At 38.1% G+C, this 16,738-nt stretch overlaps 1 protein-coding gene across 1 annotated transcript in view; it reads right to left on the reverse strand.

The window, feature by feature from the left end:
* Positions 1–16,503, reverse strand: part of LOC131694047 (multidrug resistance protein homolog 49) — a 96,698-nt gene extending 80,195 nt beyond the window's left edge. The window contains exon 1 of the mRNA XM_058982402.1: positions 16,070–16,503. The gene's annotated coding sequence lies outside the window, so the exon portion shown is untranslated. The remainder of the gene's footprint in view (positions 1–16,069) is intronic.
* Between the last annotated feature and the right edge of the window lie 235 nt (positions 16,504–16,738).

Genomic DNA, 16,738 nt, shown 5'->3' on the forward strand with positions numbered 1-16,738 from the left:
CTGCAACAAACTATCGTTAATTCCAAATCTCTCCAGTTTAGCGATTGTTATGTCATGGTACACTTTATCAAAGCGGCAAATAGGTCTGTGTAGATAACATCGGTTTGAGCGCGACGTTCCATACTCTCTGTTATGTAGGATGTTAGGCATAGCAGGTTAGTCGCTCTCGAACGCCCAGACATGAAGCCATGTTGAACGTCACTTAGATACTGCTTGCAGTGAACCTGAAGAGGTTCTGTAATCACCAGTTCGAACAGCTTCGAGATAGCACTCAGTGAAGTAATTCCACGGTAATCATTGACGTCTCGCCTATTACCCTTTTTATGAACTGAGAACATGTTCACGGACTTGCAGCAGGATGGAAAAATGGCAATGCTCTAAAGATGCCAAAAAGTGCAGACGCTAAAACGTCGATGTTCCTTTTCAAAAATATTAAAGGGAAGCCGTCGGGTCCCGGATTGAAAGACGATTCTAGCCGAGAACAAGCTCTGGTAGTCATCGTAGTACGACCGGAACTTGACTAACAGCGAGATCAATTTGATCAACTTTTAAGGCGTCATCTGTGAACATATTCACGAATTTCTCCGCAAACATACTGCCTATATCTTGTGATGTGGTAGCTGCGCGGCCGTTCAAAGTCATAGATGATGGCAGTCCGGATTCCTCGTGCTGCTCATTCACATATTTCCAGAAACGTTTAGGGTGCGACTTGAGATTACGCTGAATGTTTTGCTGAAATCGAAAGTAACAATCTTGACTAGCTCTAGTTTATAAGCATGATTGAGACTGACGTAATAGTTTCCAAGTGGGATTGTGTAAACCTTCGCAGCGCAGCTTTCTCAACCCTCGCACAACTGGCCCACAGAGCGAGCAGCCGCTGGTGCACAAAGACGATTTCGCTAGATTTTCAGAGCATCGTGCATTCTGTGCACTAGCGCGACTTCCGGAAGGTTAAAAGACATCGTGCTTTTGCCAAGGAGTGCCCGTTCGTTGATGATGAACTTTCTTTGGGACGTGCCTGTCAATAACATAACCCAAAACGTTGGAGAATGTTTGAACTGTGGTATCAACATCTTCGGGGTCCAAAATATTTAGCCAATCTAGAGTGGAGAAGGGATCTGCGATACTGCGATGATCAGCTTTGTAGAAGTCGTATGAGACGAAGACCGGAGGAACATTGTAATCAAGCACCAGGCTGCGATCGATCGTGGCGATCAATGGTGGGTGTTGTGCTACTGGTTTAAGTAGAGGAGAGGCAGCCATCACTACTGATGTAGCAGAAACCCGATCGCTGACAAAACAAAGGTGAAGGTGGCGGTTGTTCTTGTTGACAATATGATTGTAGTAACGTAGCTGGGCTGTAGCTATCAAGAAATTGCGGGAAGATTTCTACGGAATGCTGGGGAGATTGAAATCTCCTAGTACGATGATCTCATCAATCGATTTAGCGTCTTCGAGGATGGTACAAACTGAGCTGCAATGTGCGTCAACATATTCGATGTCACCGAATCGTTCGGGTGGGACGTACAACGCACATAAGTACAACTTGCGGTCACCAAGTTCGATCATCGTACAAACCTGTCTTGCAATTCCTGCAAGACTTCTCAACAACTCATGCCTTCAAGCTGCGATTAACTGCTACGAATACACCACCTTCAGTAGATTATCGGAGACTACAACGTTTTGGTAGTATAGTAATATAGCAACGTTTTGGTAGTATAGCAACAGCTTGTCCCGACGTTGCCCAAGGCTGGAAATCGAAGAGTTTTGAGGCAAGGGGAAGCTCACAGATGCTGCATAATTACTTGCTGTAGGTTTGTGGTAGACCCCTCGTCCCAAGTCCACCACAGGACCGGAACGGTGGTCGCTCTCTGGAAGGGCTCGACTGTGATGGGGGGACTAAGAGCTTTCCCAGGACTGATGGTAAGTGTGCGTCCTGGTGACCGGAAAAACTGGAAATCGGGGGTTGTAGTCAATGTAGTTGGACTAGGTACCACTCGTGAACGACTGCGGGTCGATGGCATAAAGGGAGGCGTCTAGTATCGATAGGAACTTTGCGCAATTGACGGTGAGCTGGAATCGCAAAATATTTCGGTGCTAGAAGGTTTCGAAATAAATGGATACTTGCTGCAGAAGGAAGTTTGGAAGACCCTTTTTCACTCCCGCATACAGGACCGGGGTGACTGGTGAACGCAGGCTACAGTAGCTAAACTGTGGCAGGGGGATCGAGGGCTTCCATAGTACACGTGGCGGTGCATCCCGCAGGCTGATGTAACCTATTGACGAAATTTATCCTGTATCTGCTGGTCGAAGTTAAATTCGCGAACCAGCACTCCAGTTGGCCAAGTAGACGTTCTGAGTGCCACGTTCTTCAGTTGACTCGGAAGGAAACAAAATTAGGTTTCGTGAGATCAGCATCCTTCTTGACCAATAAGATTGTTTTGGACGTATCGCTTATTCCCAGGCATTCTTGGGTCAGCAATGTGTCTCAATACGAAAAATGTGTCTCAATATGGTTAGAAAGATTAGACACGACTGCGTTCAGGTTATCTACTGCCCCACACAATTTTAGTGTCCACGGTGGACGGCAGCGAAATAGGTCTGCTCAACCCATTTGCTGAAACTGCAAGTATAATTGTTGGACAGTCAGTACAAGCTTTTATTACATCCATACAATAAGTCCAGAGCAGATCGCTGCATACAAGGAATGCAAGTGTGGTGAAAAACCACAAAAAGATCCACAATTGCCACGACATGAAATTTTCTCTATTCCATTAACAGGAGTCACATGTTTTACAAGCAGCATTCATTGCTCTTTCAATTCGCCTTTTTGACGTGTGGGAAGCCGACTTCAACGGTAATTTAATCAGTTATTCCAGTTATTCACACAAACAACACACCGAAAAATCAAAACAGTATTGCACAGTTCCACCAAATCGAACTGCACAGCATGAAAGTGTGATGAATCAAAACTGTGATCAAAAGTGCAAGTCCATTGGCCTAACTACGCTGAATCCCTCTGGATAAAGACTCGACACGTCTATCGTTTGTTTACTATTTATCTGTCAGTGTCATTCCAATCGAGCACGAGACCTGTCAACGGCCCTCGTTCCAGAAGGATTCCAAGCGATTTTCTTCGGATTTAATGCTTTTGACAGGTCTCTCGCTCGATTGGAATGACACTTACAGATGAATAACAAGAATAAGATAGAGATGGCGAGTCTTTATCCAGGGGGATTCAGCGTCTTTGCTTTGACCGATTATTGACATTGAAAAGTGTCAAAAACAAACTTCTTTCTTTAAGTAGTTGGTAGGTTAACATGGCGGCCAGTAGCCCGGTTTTTATAATATATTTGATCAAAAAAGTTAATTTTGTCGATTTCTTATCATTTCATTTGGCAACCGCGAAAAAAGTGTGATAGCGAAGTGCGTCAAAAATCCAACTTTCAAAGCAATAAACAATACTAGCACGTCTGTTTACACCGTTTACACGATCAACTGATGTACTTTTGATTTAGCTATAGCTCTACCGATTTTTATCAGTTTTACCATGAGCACGGTATTGATGAAATAATTTCCCAGTGCTTTTGAACTGAACGCGGCTTACTGTAAAATTAACTATGAAGATAATTATTTTTCTTGTACTGACCATATTGCTCGCCATGTTTTTAAACAAAATTATTTCTTCGCGGGAGTATAAGCAAAGCAGTTTGTTTCACAAAGTACGGGTTCTTTAGCAACAAAAGCAAATGATGTGAATGTCATTGTAAAAAACACGTTTCTAACCCACAATTTATCATCGTAATTATAATAATATCAAAAATTAATTATGAGATATTAAATTAGTCCATTTTTCACTCTTCACTCGTTAGTAACTACGCTTCGTAAACTGGTAGTTGAGGCTTAGAAACTGGAACAATAGATGTACGCGATTGTTATCGGTAAAATCTTATTATATGTTTATAATAAACTGTGTACAGCGTGGGGAAAAGTTACCCGTGATTAATGCCTTTAGTCATAACTTTATTCTTTGTATTTGAAACAACATTATATTTTTGAGGAATACAGTTGCATTCCAATGTATTGAATTTTTACATCAATGTCTCGAAATATCTTCTTTTGACATTTACCACTTACGGAAGTTTCTGACGACGATGACGTAGTCTTTATTTATATGAGTACTGCAAAACATGCGACATCGAATTTCTCGCTACATCGAAGTATGCATAATTCACTCAGAACTGTTGTTTATGGTTTGATCAAATTTGAACAATGTTTTACTAATGACAATGCTAAATTTTCAGATGTATCTAAATTATGACGATCGACGGATCGTACTATAAACTTTGCTGTATTGTATCTATGAGCACAACCTTTACAGCTTTACATTTGACTTCCTTATTGCTGGTGGGATAAATTGAAAAGAACAGAATTGAGCAGTACAACAAGAGTACCCATAAAGACGGAGCCCGGTGATACTTTCTATCACACGCCGTCATTTCATGTGAACAAATGAATGGGAGATGCTTTGATATCAAACACGACTGCATAAGTAACGATTCTGTACTATGCGCCACACTTCCAATTAACTATCAGTTTCTCATGCAGTGTCTCATTAGTTAATCTAATTTGAAAGATTATATTTAATTCTGATCAACAACCGATCTGATTGTATTTTAATTCTTGCTATCGTAGTGATTTTCCCCTGCAACATTTACAATACAATGTCGGCCAAAGGTGATGTGACGTTTGTCCGTAATTGGGATTTTGGAGAGCCACGACGCTCCAAACAGCAAGTGTTTTTAAACACTGAATAAGATATTCGATCGGTAGGTTGGCAAAACTGTATTATCGTGCAACATGAGGCCCATCTATTTCGCCATTAACCTCTGACACAGAACTCCTATCCCTTACCTCCCCGCGGTGCCAATCTGGGTACAGGCAACCTTTTGCCGTTTTTGCTTAAACTCGGAACTGGGTCGGGTTCTATCCCCTACCGCTGTCAGTTCATTCACTTCGGTAGGCTGACGGATTGGAGAATGTCTCCGTTTCGTTTCGAGCGGGGGTGGCATTGGTGAAGATCGACTATGATCTGTGGTCGAATGCTGACAGGGAAGGGGGACAAACGACGCACGCGCGAAACTGCTAGTGTATCCGTCTCTTGTAGAGTAAATCTTTCGGTACGGTTGATGGTTATTTTAGGCAGCTCAAAATTATTTCTTGGTTTTCTTTTGGAGGTTCGATTTGTATACAACCCTCGATTAATATTTTTCTCAATTAATAGTTCTAAAGAAATCAGCCCCAGTAAGACTTTAATCTGACTAGTATCGATGATCAAGGGTCACTACGTACTGAAAAGTACGATGGAATAGAGCTCAATATAACAACCCAAAACAAATGTTTGTCTCCTACTATGGAAACGTATCAAGCTCGATACTATCATAGAACTCTGATAGTAGATTCTACAGTTTAAATAAACAAAAGGCGCTACACAGATTTTTCCCAAAAGATTTCTATCGATATTGCCACAGGCCACTTTAAAAATAAATTGGAAAGGGTAGCAAAACAAGATACCGAAATACATCAGGGCCACTGAAGTGACGTGTGTTGAACAATTATTTCGTCAGTGAACAATAAATTGGCAGCAAGCCAAGGTGAAAATTACTGAATTTTAAATACCACTTGTTATTGTTATTTTCTTTCTAGTTACCGGTTTTATCGGTTTTTATTTCCAATACCGAAAATACCGGTTTAAAAAATTAAATTCCTTGGTTTTCCCAACCCTAATCGTTCGTATAAGCGTATTTCACAAACAATCCGATATGGAAAATAAGAAATACTTTCCTTGATTTATAACAACTCGAGCTATCATAACTCTTTGTCTGTACAACGTGTTATCACTCGGTGGTTTTTAACCCAATAAATATATGCTAGAGAAGGAATAGCGAAATTTGTCTGAATACTGTCGCAATAAATAGTGATCCGGTCTATTAAGATTAGCTTTTGTGGGCAATACTCTCACGGTTGGCTGTGTGGAGTTCAAATTGCTTTTGTTTAGAAAGCATAGGTTACTCTCGGTAGGCGGTGGCTACCCAGATTTTAAAAAGAACCAAAAACTAAAAAAGATCTTTCCTTTTTCGAGTGATCGTGTACTCGAAAACCAACTAAACTACTACCTAATAAACCATGCTTTACAAATCGCATCGTTTGAAGCGAATCCTAGACCTTATACTATTCCAAACCACCAACCAAATTTATATTTTAAATTTTAAATTTTCATACAATATTCATTCCCTGTTTTGCTATTTAAAATGCAGTAATCGAAGAAGCATTTCCTGAAAATAATGCCTGAAGAAACGACTACGTCCTTTTGAAAAATTGTTCTTGTATCAAAATATTGCAATTGCCAGAGAGAATCATGAAGAATCATAAACCGAACACAACTGCAATGTTTCGTTCGAATCGGAGATGGTCATTTTTGCGGTCGGCCGATTGGCTTTAGAATTTTGTTACAATTTAAGGGCCATCAATAAATTATGTTTTAAGAGGGAGAGTGTATAGAAAATTGTAAAATATGGGAGCAAGAGAGTATGCTGGAACATGACGTACACACCAAATTCTAGTTTGGACGTTCGGTAATTTTTCTTACGGTTTAAAAAAAAATTTCTGTAAAATTTGGTTTCTACTGAATGGTCAGCAAAAAAGTTGTAATTGACAATTATCTGTCAAATCATTACCAAGTGTTCGGTAATTTGAATGAGAATATTGCTGGACATTTGTTTTTTTCACCGATGGGTTTCGTAAACAATGAAATGTCATTGTATCTTAACTGTTCAGTAAAATTTTCACCGATTTTCAGTAGTTAATAATAAATACTGAAAACAAAATATAAAGATCACTGGTGTCCAGCAACCTTTACCAGGGCAGGAAAATTTCGAAAAATGAATTGATTGCTGTTCGAAGCTTCACGAAGCACCTTCTCAAGCATAACACATGCAATCGATGAGTTTGACACAATCGCTGCGAACATTTAGGGGTAAAACTTATCTCTGCTCGGACGAAGCGTGCTTCGCATCTAGTTCGCTCTTTACAATGTTCGAAAAAGTTCACATTAACCTTAGAAGCACACATCGTCGAACACGAGGTAAGCTCTTGGCTCGTTGTTTTTGCGTTTTTGGAACATTTCCACAGAGTTTCGAAGCGATATTCGGTGAACACATATAAAGCGAATGCCTCGTTTATTAGAGAATCGCGAACATCGAAGTTTTATATCGCTTCAAGCATCAGCATCATGAGGCCACCGCGAACATGTTCGCTACGTGACTATCTGTCTTAAAATCATAAACTGTAAATCTTATTTTGAGTATAAATAAAATGGATTATTTTAAGATTATAATTTAGGATTTAGGGATTGGGTGCGTCGCATACCTTACCAATTTATGAGCCACGAGTTTGAATGAGCGTAGTGGTAGTGAAATTCAAATTCTTTTTTTCGGAATACAATTATGTTTACTAGCTACTTTGATTGCAAACTCGTCTTTTCTTCAATCGAAATATATTTTCCCTGCCAAAGAGTTTAGGTGAAGATGTATAAAGTATGTTTAAGGGGGTAAGGGTTTCAGCGTGAAAAAATGTTTTTTGGTGAAATTACTTTTTTGGATGAAATGATACATTATAATGTACAAAAATTTTGATCAATTCGCTTCGCCCAAATTTCTAAAAAAATCGCAAATAGTGTTTTTTAACGCTAAAACCATCACCCCTCTCTTAATAATCTCCCTATCTAAAACAAATTCTTCCTAAAAAGAACAATTTTCGGATGGAATCTCACTGCTGACGTCTGAGTTCAGTTAGACGGCGAACTTCAGTTATTTGCATCCACTGAGGGGTAGTTAGGCGTAGTCCGTTGGCCTTTGTTTCTAACGTTCTTGCGCAACATTCCTAAATCGGCTAGTTATATTCACTCAATAATATGCGATGATTTGTGTGTTAAACGTTATTTTTAATTTTACCAAATGAATTTATTAACAAATACCTACATACTTGAATCCATTATTATTGTCATTAATTGAATTATAATTTCTTGGCATCTGTACCAAACCAAGAGGAAAGCTTCCAAATGATTTTTATAATATTGTTTTATAAGTTTATTGGTTGATTACCTAATGACAAGAGCAAAATATTTATTTTCAAACATTGTCGACAGAATCTGTTCACTTAATAAATGAAGTGTCAAACTTATTACATGTTCCACTTTTATGAAATTTATTTCCTGACTCCTGTACATGTGTTTTGTGATAAATAATGAGAAGGATATTCCAACTTGTTTGTATTGTATTTGTTAACTAATTACTGATGGAGAAACGCAGAGAACTTACAAACAATGTTCTAGTGATTTTTTTTTGTTGGAAATCCAAAAACAATTCTGAAAAGGACAAAATTTGGTTTATCTTCTCCATGATGTAATCTTCCCTTATTTGACTTTTAATAATAAAAAATAAAAGAAAGAAATCTTTAGGGCCCCCTGTATTTTTTTTTAATCAGTTATAGCCGAAATGCTTTATGTAAGGGAAATCTCGGAAAATGAGAAGCGAAATAAATAACTCCAAGTAGAATGAAAGTCGTTCTAAACTCGAGCTTTTTCGAATACTGTCTTTCCATTATTATTCGCTTTTTGTCGCATTCCATATTTTGATATATTATTTTGAAGACCCATATTTAAGATCAATACAATAGTAATTCTTCAAAAGGGCTAATGAGACTTTTGTAAACAAACTTATTTCGCTCATTTTTCCGCTACAGAGTTGAATTTTATGAAAAATACACATGAATCAACATCTTTGCCCTTGGTAGAATCGTTTTCAAATGTTTTCTGTGTTGAAATGATAACAAATTAAGAGAAATCCGCAAAACAAAAGTTTGTTCACAAATCTTATTAGCCCTATTCAAATGTTGATATGGAATAATAAAATCAATCAAGATCAATTTCGATTTTTTTTTTAATTTTGCGGTGGTGTAACCCCTTAAGTGGTTGATTTAACGGCTCTTTCAAAATTTATCGAACCTACTCCCATTCGTTCATTCGTTAGAGTAGTTTATGTTAAAGAGAGTGTACTAAATTAATAGGAACACTTAAATTTAGGAAGTTATGACCCTCGCTCCACAATGCAGTTTGCGACAGAATTGCTCAACTGAAAATTATTAAATGAAATTAATGAAAACAAACATTAGACTATAGCATTTTGTACGCATGCACTTCAGAGGTCCAAGGGTTACAATTTCTGTTCTAGTTCTCGGATCGCCAACACATTTTTTTCGATTTTTTTGCCCAGTTCTCAAGGGAAATCCAGTTTTTAACTTTTTGTATACATATTGCATTGAATGAAGAACTTAGATAATGTATTCATAAAGTATTAGTAATAATTCGATTGTCCGTTCATTTTAAAAGGCTATTTTCTATAACTTTACAACTGATTTAATTTCACTTTCAAAATTTCTCGAAATATCATGTTCTAAAAGTTCTCAACCGATATAATATTCGAAAACAGTTATAAAAATGTCACATCACACTGGTAGATGGATTCAAAGCGTATTTTTAAATAAGTGCACGAAAAAACATGCGCCCTTCTAAAACATACTTCTGAATCAAAATGGTTTTACTGTTAGTCGAAAACAAGATTCGAGTTTATTGACATTCCCTATTTATTTCTAGGATTCATCATACACATCATGACGTTATTTATTTAACTGATAATCGATTTTTTCCTTTGAATGGATACCGATATCTTTATCCTCAAGAAACTGACATAACTGGATCCTCAAGAAACTGACATAGGAACATGACTAAGATAAGCGAGCCACTCAATACGTTGTGTACATTATGTTTAACTTCATTTTCTAGCCCTAATTTATTTCTTTTGAAAATTTATCCCCGCCCTGTCACGAAATCTTGATTTTATCCCTACTGGTAATATATCAGTAGGGTATCTTAAATAAACTTGTTACGTCGTTTTTCAGTTAACCCCAGCATCCATAAGCTACACATTGTCACAATTATTTTTCACCTATTCCACCCTTAATACAAGGCCTCTGTCTAGAATATCCTTTTTTTGCATAACTAGTAGGTAGGTATTTGAATAAAGAAAACTAATATCGTCCGGCGAACATGTTAGCGATGGCCCTCGCGATGCTAAATTGATATAATCCTTCGGTGTTCGCGATTCTGAAATACTTCGAGATAATCTTTTTTCTGTGTTCGCGAACATCGCTTCGAAGCTCCGTGTAACTGTTTCAAAAATATCGATCACACGAACCAAGAGCTTAGCTCGTGTTCGTCGAAAACTACGCAAAAGCTTTTACATATCTTTCCGAACATCAATGAAATGAACAAGAAGCTTCATTTGTCCTCGCCGAAGAGCATGCTAAAGTATCGCCCAAATGTCCGCAATTACGATGGTAAGCGATTGTGATGCGAAGCTTGTGAATACGAACCAGTAACGCAAAGCTTCGCGCTTCGAAAGTATTCGAACATAGGTTCGGTTCGAATATTTCCTGCCCTGACCTTTACTGAACGCTTTATTAGGAAACACGCTTGTCAAATATCGCCATTTTGCATTTAATAGAAATGTATAGAAAAATCCGCTGGTGTTTAAATATATGAAAATTATAAGCAGCCTAGTAATATAAAATTTTTACAAGGATAATGAAAAACGTGTTAGACGTGCTCGCAGAAACAGATCCGGAAGTAAAGGCCTTTTTCCGTAAGTAAAATTTAATGTTTCAAAAATCTTTTAAGTTCTCAGCACTCCAACAAAGATAATTTGCTTTTTGGCCGATTGTCCGTTTCTGAATATGTAGACGGGCTTGGAGTTTTTTGAAGTAGAATTTTTCTAACGTAAGGGTCCCGTTTCAAAATTTCTGCTGAGATATTTTTCCAGTTTTCAAATGCAAAAAACTTCCGTTGTACTGTTCGAAATCGATATATTTTTGCACTATCTGATAGGAAATATGTGCGAATATTGTATTTGATTCTGCAAAATGTACTTTTACTATAAATAACGATAATAATGCATTTTGTGAAAGTGGTACAATTCACCCAAGTAGAGAGCGTTGCTAGTACTGCCCCTTTACCACAGAGATGCCAGATTTGAAGATTTGTCTTCATTTCGAAGACATTTGAAATGTTGTCAAGGCGTGTTTTTCATTTTAAAGACAAACTTTTTTGGATGTCTGACTGATTTCTGGCAGAGGCTCAATCCTAGCCGTTGAAGACAAGAAGACATTTTTTTATGAAATGTGAGGACATTTGAAAATTATACCTGATATACCTGCTTTATCACCCAATGAACCGAAACGCACTATAAAAGCGGCACATAAGAAAAAAATCGTCAGTTTGCTTTCTGACCTCGTAGTAGTTGCTACGTTTCGTCAGCTCGAGGCAATATATTCCATGACTGCTGTCAGGCATCATTTCAATGATGTACAGGTGCGCCAGTTGCATACAAAAAAAAACAGAACGCTCTCTCTTTCGGAACTAAATCTAGACCAACATGAGAAAAGGGCGGAAGTCCAAATGAGAGACTCTCTTTGTTTACTCTCTCTTCCGTCAATAACTCGGTCGCTTCTGCGTTTGCTCCTTAACTCTTTGCATAATATGCTAGACGGCATCAGAGTCTTTCAATATTTATTGAAACAATGTTGGAAAGTTTTATGTTGACGCCATAATAATCGAAAGAGAAGGTAAACACAGAGAGACTCTCATTTGGACTTCCGCCCTTTTCACATGTTGGTCTAGAAATAAACAAATCTCGAGTACTTTTTCAAATGGACGTAAGTAACATTGAGAGCCTCTCTTTGTTTACTTTCTCTTTCGTTTATTACGACGTCATTACAACACTTTGTACTAATTTTCCAGTACATATCGAAAGCCGACGGTTTTTACTACAATATTATGCAAAGAGTAGAGTAGTAAATGTTGAAATGGCCGAGTAATGAACAGAAGAGAAAGACCTGAAAGAGAATCTCTCATTGTTACTTACGTCCATTTGAATAAGTACTCGAGAAATGTTTCAAGTGTTCGCTGGCGGTGGGGTAGTTGGGTGAAAAAGACCCCGCTCTCTTGCTCTTTCAATTTAATGTGTGGCGCTCTCAAATAAATTCACCACAGCGCGCTCCAGCTCCCGGTCAGCGTGGCAAGCAGAAAGTTAGCAAAAGTTTAGCAAAGCGAAATTGATGCTGGCAGAGCTTCTGCGAGCATTTTGCGCGATTCATGCGAGAATTCTGGCAACGAATTTGCTCAAATGCAACAACCGTTTCTGACAGAAGCGGTTAAACCAACCGATGCTGCTCACTTTTATCCAGAATCGAGCCAGAAATGTACGACCAAGATCTCTGCACGCTTCCTGCCACATCTTTGTCAGATGTTTTGCTCGATTCGTGCAAAATTTGACCAGGTAGGAATTGCCAGGATCTTTGCACAGTTTATGTCCGAGTTATGCCAGGGTTTAGCTCGGTTCCTGTCAAAATTTGCCAGAAAACGCGAGCGAAACCGAGTTCACCCTAGCTCAACTAACCCAACAGGATACGCGCAGAAATCTGACAGGGCTGCCAAACCAAGACTTACAGAAATCTCGCAGAGCGGTCTCTGCCAGAAAATTTGCTCACTGGGAGAGTGCACTGCGGTGGGTGTATACACTGGACTCCAGCATATACAATACACCCACTGCAGTGCACTCTGGCCCACTGAGCAAATTTTCTGGCCGAGAGCGCTCTGCTAGATTTCTGTAAGTCTTGGTTTGGCAGCCCTGTCAGATTTCTGCGCGTATCCTGTCGGGTTACACGCAGAATTTTATTTGTGCATCGATAGCATACTATTCATATTCGGTCTATCCACTCATTGAATGCTTACTAGAAGTATATGGATGAAAATGCATAAGAATCACAGCAGAAGAAAAGAGTGTAGTTGAGCTAGGGCGAACTCGGTTTCGCTCGCGTTTTCTGGCAAATTTTGACAGTAACTGAGCAAAACCCTGGCATAACTCGGACATAAACTGTGCAAAGATCCTGGCAATTCCTACCTGATAGAATTTAGCACGAATCGAGTTAAACATCTGACAAAGATGTGGCAGGAAACATGCAGAGATGTTGGCCGTATATTTCTGACTGGATTCTGGATAAAAGTGAGCAGCATCGGTTGGTTTAACCGCTTCTGTCAGAAAAGGTTGTTGCATTTGAGCGAATTCGTTGCCAGAATTCTCGCACAAATCACGCAAAATGCTCGCAGAAACTCTGCCAGCATCAATTTCGCTTTGCTGAACTTTTGCTAACTTTCTGCTTGCCGCCACGCTGACCGGGCTGGAGCGCGCCGCGGTGAATTTATTTGAGAAGGCAACCCATAGGTCTGTTCCAGTACCAGGAGAAACTGGAAGTACTCCGGAGAAAATCGTTCCTGTACTCTCTTCTTCTCCTTTTCCTTCTTCAGGTAGCAAACCGGAGTAAAAAGAAGCAAAGATTTTTTGCTCCTGTTTACTCCGGAGTGACTTCCGTGTACTGGAACAAACCTCATAATTGAAAGACCAGTAACTGGAGTGTACATAGAAATGCTATTTGGTTAGTTTACTTCTGGCAAGCGGTAGTGTGGGTGCGATTGACGATTTGATTAGTACTTAGTGGTGTCTGATTTTTGCAAATAATCGATTATCCGGTAATCGAGCAATTTTCGAGAGCTTGATTAATTGATTCGAGTAATCGACCAAGCTAATCGAATTAAATCGATTAAGTTGTAAATCTTAGTTTGTCAACCAAAAAAAATGTCTCGGGGTCAATTTTGATATTTTGAGTCGCTTGCATTTTTTGTTCTGTGGTTTTCATATTTAGCGTTAGCACATACCATTCATGAACTATGTTGTTGATTAATTGATATCAGCTAATCGATTTACTCGATTATACCGAAAGCTTCTAATCGAATACTGATTTTTCGATTATTGCAGAAATTAATCGATTATTTGCGCTAATCGAGTAAAAAATACATCCCTAAGTAGTACTGGTTGTTGACCATTGTGTGAAATGCCTTAACCTCACGTATTTGACAAGTGATTGTCCTTTTGTTTACAGTTTGGACTTAACAAATTTAAATTCCATTAACATAAGCTTAGTGCTAATAGTCAATTCCCAAGAAATTTTACCGCAGAACTACTTACCGATTCAAAGAACACTAGAAGTAATTGATAAACAAATAATTAGTTCATTTATAGGATCTTTCATATACATTTCCACACAATAGGGAATAGCACAATTTAATTGTAAGGCGTTCTAGAGTGCATCTATACTTCCAAAAACATGATTCCCAATATATTTCAAAAGTTTCCCAATATATCATTTTGAGAATACGAATAATCTCTAAGTTCAAAATATAATCAACAGGACCACCACCTGTCACATTTAATGCATGACGTCACTGTGCAGTGACCAGTAGCGTTGTGTGAAGTGACAGAGATTATGTTGGTTTATTGACGTTTAAGTTTCTGCTGATGGTTTGATACTCGGGGCAAACTGGGTAAACATTTCACATATCATCATATATGCTGCTATAAACACAGTTTTATAACGATTCGTAGAACCAGATTAATTGTATAACATGTGCATAACGGGATTTTCATTTTACTTATTTTGTTTGCGAATTTATGAAAGTAAAATGACCCGTTAAAAGTAACGTCCTGGTACCGCATTCGTTGTCGGCTATTATGGTTTATGTTTTTTTAGTGTTTATGGTAAGTATGGTTTTTTTAGTGTTTCGGATGCTCCTCGTCAGTAACTAACACCAACTTAATTCTAGTTAGATAAGTCGAAACCAGCACCAAATTGGCGTTAATTAGACAAAAATGGCTATTATAATTATCTTAAAAACGCACAATATTTCTTATAAAACACGGTATTGAAATGGTCTATTTTTATTTCCTCCGGAAAAGTCAAAAAATTTCAAATCGATTGAAAAATGACAGGATAGCTAATTTTTAGTGCCGGAGGTACCAAAAAAGGTTTTTTGCTATAAATCAAAATTTTAGGGGAATAAAGCATCTTTCAAATAATTCTTTGTATTGCATCTGAAGAGACCTACAACTTATACTAGGTCTCTTGAAAAGTTCAAAATCACAGTATCACCGTGTAATCGTCTATTTCATAGATTAAAATAATGCTTTTTTACGTTTTAACGACATTCAATTAGCTAGAAATTACTGGGTAGGGAAAGTTATGAAACTTAGAGCCATAGTACTCAAGTGAGAGCAAGGATGTGAAGTAAACAGATCGGAAAACTAGAAGTGGCAGGGTCATTAGAACAGGCTTAATATCGTGCGGGCTTAATTTTTGCCTTCTGATAATGAGGGTCGAGCTTAGGCAGAATAACTACGAATCACTCGAGTTCACTATCATGTGTCCTTGATAAAGGTAGACGTATCTATCTTTACCGTGACAACCGGCAATGACCTGCCACTTCTAGTTTTCCGATCTGTTTACTTCACATTCTTGCTCTCACTTGAGTACTATGGCTCTAAGTTTCATAACTTTCCCTACCCAGTAATCTCTAGCTAATTGAATGTCGTTAAAACGTAAAAAAGAAAATGTGACTAACATAGTCGAAATAAAAAAGGGAAAAAAAATTAAAATAATGCTTTATATAAAAATTGGGATCATATTTTTTTTAGATTATGTTTTGCTAACCATTTCATAACATTTTAATATTGATAATAATAAACATTGCGACCTACTCACACCCTCAATATTAAAAAATGCTTACGCTACCAGCTGTCAAAGTTTGGTTTTCATTTTTAGCAAAAATAGCTGGCTATCTGCCATAGCGTAGCAGACGATATTGTGCAATACCAGCGTGGCATGTCTCCTTCCCTTTTTTCATAATCATGCCTATAAAGGATGTGAGGCTGTTTTTACCATAAGCTCAATACTAGCATGTATCTGTTCTCTACAATATGTACTTTTAATCACCTAAGCAGAATCAGTAATATTAATTCGAATTCAGTTTCCAATGTCTGAATACACAAAATAAGGCACTCACCTCTATTATATTTGTATGATTCTGATATTAGTGTAATTCAAAATATCAATTGATATGCATCATATTCTGAGTTTTGTTGACACACTGTAAAATCATAAGCTCATAACCATTACGATTTTATCTATCACATTCAAATTGTAAATAATCTTCAGCAAACTAAAAAATCTTTGTTTTCGTTGCACTTGAAAACGTAGGCACCACAAGTCTATCCGGCAGGACACACTTTACTGAGCAATCGGTGGATTAGTTATTTTACAAGTTTGTTTTCATCTAAAAGTATGCATGGTATGGAAAAGAATAGCCCTCAAGCATTCGCTAATAACAGCAATAAAGTCGAGAAAATCACTGCCACTATAGCCAATACGGCGGGTCACGCAGTAACGAAAGCAAAGGGCGAACAGGAAGGAAGGGCACTGAATCAGCTGTTGATCTAGCGAAATGCCGCATTACACTGAATCTCTGGCGGAGCAATTCTAGCAGTTTTATGCATTTCAAGTGTAAGGTTATTCTGGTGGGCTGGGAGATCTTTTCTCGCTCCGCTCCCGTGCAGTAATGCATCACTTACGAAGAAGCATGTTTTCCGCATGCATTCTATGGGAGAAAAATTTTGTGCTATGCTCTTCAACTGCCGCGCGACTGGCACCGTCCCTTCACAACATGAGGCAAAGG

Source organism: Topomyia yanbarensis, chromosome 3, assembly GCF_030247195.1.
Source record: "Topomyia yanbarensis strain Yona2022 chromosome 3, ASM3024719v1, whole genome shotgun sequence".
In the NCBI taxonomy this organism is placed as follows: Eukaryota; Metazoa; Arthropoda; class Insecta; order Diptera; family Culicidae; genus Topomyia; species Topomyia yanbarensis.